This window comes from Helianthus annuus, chromosome 16, assembly GCF_002127325.2.
Source record: "Helianthus annuus cultivar XRQ/B chromosome 16, HanXRQr2.0-SUNRISE, whole genome shotgun sequence".
NCBI lineage: Eukaryota > Viridiplantae > Streptophyta > Magnoliopsida > Asterales > Asteraceae > Helianthus > Helianthus annuus.
The window spans coordinates 11513312-11520309 of NC_035448.2; the positions used below are offsets into that span (position 1 = coordinate 11513312).

Genomic DNA, 6998 nt, shown 5'->3' on the forward strand with positions numbered 1-6998 from the left:
AGTTTGTATAATATTTTTGTACTTTATTTTATTTACTTGAAATTTCATCTTCCGATGTATTGTGATTACTAATATTTATCGTCACAAATATATCCCAAGTCCGGGCTCATCCAGAAATCAGGGTGGGACACAAACCATCCTTTATAGAGGTGTGCCTGACCTAGAACAAAAAGGAAGACCACCACAACAAAGCCCAAAGTACAAGCCTTCTATGCCATAAAAACAAACAAAGCAAAAGGTACAAGAGCCTAATGACTACAATTGTTACAAATTGATAGTATATAATATTCATAAAGCAAATATTATAAAGAAAAATTATAAATAGTTAAGAATCGATTGACTCGGCGGGGAAGTTATTCTTTTACTCATTGCCAACCAATTTTCCCCTGCATTGTGACAATTACTTGTAATGAGGCGAGTATTGGCATTAGATGACTTCATTTGAGATACAACTTCTTTTGATAACTGAACTTTAAATCTTAGCTAACCGAAACAAAATATAATAAGGGAAGTAATTTATCTAGTACTATAACATTTCTTATTTAAAATATTTACCTTAATATTCGACTTTTAAATATATATATGTTAAACTAGCCAATATTTTTTGATAGATTAGGTTTGTTAATCCTTCCTACAAAATTTACCTCAAACATATTTTTAATTTATAACTTATACTTATAGTTTTTATTTAAATCTTACTAAAAAAAGATTTTACAAAAGTGTTTTTATATTAGATTTATAAGAAAGTATATGCTAGGAAGTTTGTTTGGATAGATTTTACAAAAGTGATATTGACCATAAATTGAGTAATCAAGGGTTTTGATTAAATGGATATAAAAAATTTAACAAAAACACGGAGGCGCGTGAGTTTGTTAGGGGTATTCTAGTCTATCCAAGTCAATAGTTTCTCTCTCATCCAATTCCTTCCCGGTTTTAAAACGTTAATAACTTTTTCATACGACATTATTTTTTTTATAAAAACTGCACCATAAAAACGACCGTTTTGTTATCTTTAAAACAAGCACATAATTGCTATACTTTGAAAAAAAAAGTTTTCGATGACCTAGATGCATAAAACGCAATGGACAAAAAACAAAAATGATTTTTTTTTTCTAAAACGCAATGTACTAAAAACACAAAATAAAGTGTTCTTTCTAAAACGCAATTGACAAAAAACACAAAAGAAAGTGTTTTTTTTAACGAATGGATCAAAAACATAAAACAAAATGTTTTTTTTAAACGCAATGGACAAAAAATACAAAAAAAAAGTGTCTTCTCTAAGACGCTATGGACCAAAAACACAAAATAGAGTGTTCTTTCTAAAGCGCAAAAGACTAAAAATACAAAAGAAAATGTTTATTGTAAAACGCAATGGACTAAAAATACAAAATAAATTGTTTATTCTAAAACGCAACGCAATGAGTTAATTACATAGTTAGTCCCTGTGGTTTGCACAAAGTAACATACTTAGATACTAATAGTTTAAAATCACATTCTAGGGTGGTAACTTTTCATTTTGTAACGTTCGGAAGTATTAACGTTATTTGTAGGTTTAAAATCATATTCTATTAGTACCTAAGTATGTTATTTTGTGCAAACCACATGGACTAACTATGTTAATACCCTAGAAGTTAATACCTCCAAACGTTACAAAATGAAAAGTTAATACTCTAGAAGGTGAATTTAAACTATTAGTACCTAAGTATGTTAATTCGTGCAAACCACAACGACTAACTATGTAATTAACTCAAACGCAATTGTTAAAAAAACACAAAAGAAAGTAGTTTTTTTTTCTAAAAATGGTCGAAAAACACATAAAAATGTGTTTTCCTAAAACGTAATGGACCATAAAACACATAAAAATGTGTTTTTTTTTTCGAAAACGCAATGGGCTAAAAACATAAAAAATGTGTTTTATCGTTGTGTCAACCACTCGCAAGTTTTTTTTTAAAAAAAAAGTTTAAAAACGCAAATAACATTATTTTTAAAACACATATAATGATTTGGCACATTATCTTATAAAACACAATATAAAATTTTGAAAAACACAATATAATACTTATAACCATTAATATACACAAGAGTCACTTTGTTTCTAAAAAACAATTAGAAAATAATACTCATGTGTTCGGCAGTGGCAGATCTAGAAAAGGTTCGTAGCGGTAACCTCGGAAGCACGTAAACACCTATGAGGTGTCGTCTCCCGTCCCGGGGACTGCTAGGGGACGGAAACGGCACGGGGACGACCGGGAAACGTCCCCAGCATGTTGGGTACGGCGTGGATACGTGATGCAGAAGGGGACGAGGTTTGGGGACGTGCAGAAAACGTTTCCGGCATGTTTCCGTTTATTTTTTTTTGGTTTTTTAAAAAATATAAACGGATACGATTGGCGGAGGTTGCCGGAAACTGGCCGGGAAAGACGGAGAAGAACGATGAAGAAGCGAGTTGTTTGTGTTTTTTTTATATTTACACTAGAAGTCCCTATACTTTGGTGTTTCTCTAAATGATGCTACACATGATATTTTTTTTTATTTGCAAAACCAATAGATAATTAATGTCTTATGTCTTTTTATGAGTTTTCATTTATTCTAGTTTCTATTTTATACAAGTTCCCATAAACCAAATTACATGCATGTACGCAATATAATCAAATTTCCCATAAACCAATATATATAGGGTGAGGTTCTAGAGTGAAAACTAGTGTATTTGTGAACTGAGTGAACAAATCATGGCCATTGATCTATACACGTGTATGGCCAGGATTTCATCATCAAATAGTAAAATACACTACTGTATTTCAACATCAAATCTTGGCCATTAATCCACACACGTGTATGGCTAGGATTAGTTCACTCAGTTCGCAAGCTACACTAGTGTTCACTCTTAAACCTAATCCTGTATATATATATATAGGGTAAGGATAGTGTAAAAAGGGCCTAAAGTGTGAGAAGTGTGAGAAGTGTATTATAACACTATATATAATACTATATAACACCATATAAACACCGTATAACAATATGTAACACCATATAATACCATATAACACTATGTAACATTATATAACAAATATAACACTATACATCTATCATAGACATGCCATCAGACAACCTATACTGTTATATTTGTTATATAATTTTATATAGTGTTACATTGTGTTATATGGTATTATATGGTGTTACATATTGTTATACGGTGTTTATATGGTGTTATATAGTATTATATATAGTGTTATAATACACTTCTCACACTTTGAGCACTTTTTAAAGGATCCTCTACATATATATATATATATATATATATATATATATAGGGCAAGGATAAATCGAAAACCCACTCCAGTTGACTAAACCCTGAAAACCCATTAATCACCATTGATCATAGTTGATGGATGGCTAGGATTAACTTTTGCCCCATCAATTGCTTTTGTGTACTTTGTCTCAATTTTTTAATGTATTTAATGTAATGAAGGGTAATATTGGAACAAAGAAAGTGCAGTAAAGTACTGTCACCCATTTATTTATGTTTTCTCTCTCTCTCTTGATTAAAGTACTTTTCTTTCATTATTTTATGTTTTCTCTCTCTGATGATTAAAGTTCTATCACCTATTAACAAAGATATTCAAGCAACCATCAACAAAAGCACTGATCAAACACACATAGAGCAAAAATGTACAAAAATCTCAGTGAAAAAAAACATGTAACACGGATACAGCAAAAATGTACAAAAATCTGAGGCAAAAATAAAATGTAACATGGTAAAAACAAAACCAAAAAATCCATAACATATAAAATTCTCAGATTCAACACAGCAAAAGTCTACATAAATCTCAGGCATTTTTGCTTTGATTGATTGTTACATTTCTAACACAAAAAAATGTAACAGACATTTTTTCTTTGATTGTTACATTTCGTAACTATGTTCAACATCAAACATCTTTTGAATCATCTTCAACATCTGAAACATCATCTTCAACATCTGAAACATCATCTTCAAAGTGTAGATTTCCAAACAAAGCTGAAAAAAACATACTTATTCACCTTCTTGAACAAGATCTAAAACAAATTTTACACAAAAAATGATGTAATCAATAATAAAAACAACAGTCTAAAAAAGTGTACAACACACTTTATTTTCAGTAACGTGCATTATTTATGTAACACGAAAAAATGTAACATGCATTTTTTAATTATCAATTTATGCCAGAAACACAACACACTTTATTTTCAGTAACGTGCATTATTTATGTAACACGATAAAATGTAACTATTTATGTTTTTTTAGAATTTTTAAATATGTAACTAACAAAACATATTAGAATTGTTACATTACTAAACCCATCTATGTTGGGTTACATAAAGATGTTACACAAAAAAAGTGTAACATAACCAAAGACCAGGTTACTTTCTGTTACATAAAAATATTACATTATTATGAACCAATTGTTACACTCACACGAATCCCTTTGACTTTTGTAAACTGACACATTTGTTTCATCTAACAAAATTTACTCTATCTTTATTATTTGTATCAAGAGAAAACTACAATTGATAACAATAAACAAGAAAAGTAACTTCAATTTAATTCAATAAACAAGAACTTAAATCAAATTGTTTCGCTTTGTTCAGAAATCTGAAACAAATTTTTCACAAAAAAATGATAAAATCAATAATAAAAAGCAATATGTATAGAAAACAAGACCTTAAAAACCTTCATCTTCTTGAACAAAAAATAAAAAAAGTTATAGATCCACAAAAAACAACAAAAATGCAGAGTAAAAAAATTGCAGATTTGCAAAAAAAAGCTTAAAAACATACATATTCACCTTCTTGAACAAAAAAATCGAACAAAACCCTTCAGCATCCTCAAAAAACATAAAAAAAGATGTGTAATTTTACCGGATCTTTGCCTGGTTCGAACAAAAACATCATCTTCAACATCGGATTTGCAGATCCATAAAACAAGAACTTAAAAACCTTTATCTTCTTGAACAAAAAAGTTGCAGATCCGTAAAAACAACAAAAATGCAGACTAAAAATGCAGCCTAAAAAATGAATCAAATCGAGCACCTGAATTAAATAAGCTTAAAAAAAGGCTTCAAAATCAAATCGAGCACCTGAAATTGGCTTTGGCTTTGATTATTCATGTTTTCAGCTAGACCCTCCACCACCGTAGCTCCCAACAACCACCACTACCACCGGACCACCACTTGCCACCATCCTTCATCAACCTTCAACGATCACCACCCACCTGGTGGAAAGATAGAGGAAGAGTGATGTTTAATTCTAATTATTTCCGATCTGGATCCGGATCCGGCTGTGGGGATGAGAGTTTACGGCGGCGGTGGTGGTGGTGGAAGTAGGTTACGACGGTGTTGGTGGTGGTGGAAGGAGGAGGCGATGTTGTTGGTAGAGAGATGGAGTAGAGAGTTGGAACTTGGAAATGAGAGTTGGTTTCTTTCTCTCACTGCACTCTCTGGTTCGAAATAAATGAGAGTTGAGATTATGGCTTGAGATTATATCCATGAATATGTAAAAAGAACATGTGAGAGAGAGATACACAAGTACAATGTAATTAATGAAAAGCTTGACAAGAACAAGCAATGTTGAAAGGTCTGCGTGTGCAGACTTACACATGAAAAAGGGTCAACAAAACTCAAAAGGTAAAGAAAGAAAAAGACCGTTATGCCCTTTCCTACTCTCAATCTAAATACATACGTGGATCAATCCTAGCCACATGTGTGAGTTTTCAGGGTTTAGTCAACTGGAGTGAGTTTTCTCCTTATAACTGGCCTATATATATATATATATATATAGAGAGAGAGAGAGAGAGAGAAAGAGAGAGAGAGAGAGAGAGATAAACGGGATCAGGAGAAAACGCTCAAAAGTGTGAGAATGGTGAGAACGCTTCCTGGCCCAACACGTGTCACGCCGCTTAGAAAAGGGCGGAGGGGCTTTTTGGTCCTTTCATCTTCTGCTTTTCCAGTTCCGCTTTTCCCAATATTGTTTTAATTTTTGGTTTTTAAGATTTTTGGCGTTAACCAAATTCAATAATTAATGGCGTTTTAATGGTTTCATTGTATTAACATTTTGGTGTTTATGGCATTTATTCAAATCGTATGCCATTGGAACCCAGGGGGTCAGGAAATCTATTTGAGTGGTGTTTTTCAAGGCGTTTTAAACAATATGGCCCATTGTTCTATTAGTTTTATAAACATTTTGGCATTTGTGGTATCTTGGCGTTTTACTATTGTTAGATTATATTTCAACCACAGGAAAAAAAAAACACAAGCGAAGAAAATAAATTAAAAATCCTAATCGGATCTCTCTTCACAATCTTCACTGTCATCAGGCTCTCTCTTCTTTAATAGTACAAGAACTGTCACCAAATATATGGCGTTTTACGTAAAACTTAACAAACCCATCGGTTTGATTATTTTGCTTGTTCGTCTGTTGAGCTGGCTTTTTTGTGGATGTTTGGGGACATAGATCTATGACGTGTGAGTGGGTTTTTCGCTTTTCTTTATCTTGATCTTCATCTTTATAATCAACCCACTCTTCAGTGTTATTGATCTCTTCTCTTCATCCAAACCTTCTTTAAGAACAAAAATACAAATTGACATATGACTGGCATCAGTATCTTTTTCTTAAATTTTTGTCCATCTCATGCAGCAAAATCTTTCTGAGTTACTCCCCTCTGATAACAATTCATTCAGTGAAACTTCACGAAGAACAATTCTGAATATCCAAGAAAGCATATAAGACATCTTTGATTTTTTTTGGCGTTTTACAGTGAGTGGTATTTAGTAGTATTGGCGTTTGTTTTTTGGTTTGATCAAATGGAAGTTGCTGAGACGTATCATTTTATAGGATGTCTTTTTGGCGCCTAAGTTAGGTGGTGCATTATTATAATAAAGTATTCGTCTTTTCAGTTACTGTTTGTAATTATTGTTTTTGATAAGCTTTATCTCTGAAGTCTGTAACACGTCTCATCTTTCAAG

General features: G+C 31.9%; 1 long non-coding RNA gene across 1 annotated transcript; it reads right to left on the reverse strand.

Moving 5' to 3' along the window:
• Window positions 1-3720: 3720 nt before the first annotated feature.
• On the reverse strand, window positions 3721-5456 carry LOC110923191. The gene is made up of 2 exons (XR_002583818.2): window positions 5115-5456; window positions 3721-4053 (listed from the first exon to the last, which is right to left on the reverse strand). It is a non-coding gene; the product is annotated as an uncharacterized LOC110923191 (long non-coding RNA).
• Window positions 5457-6998: the final 1542 nt, after the last annotated feature.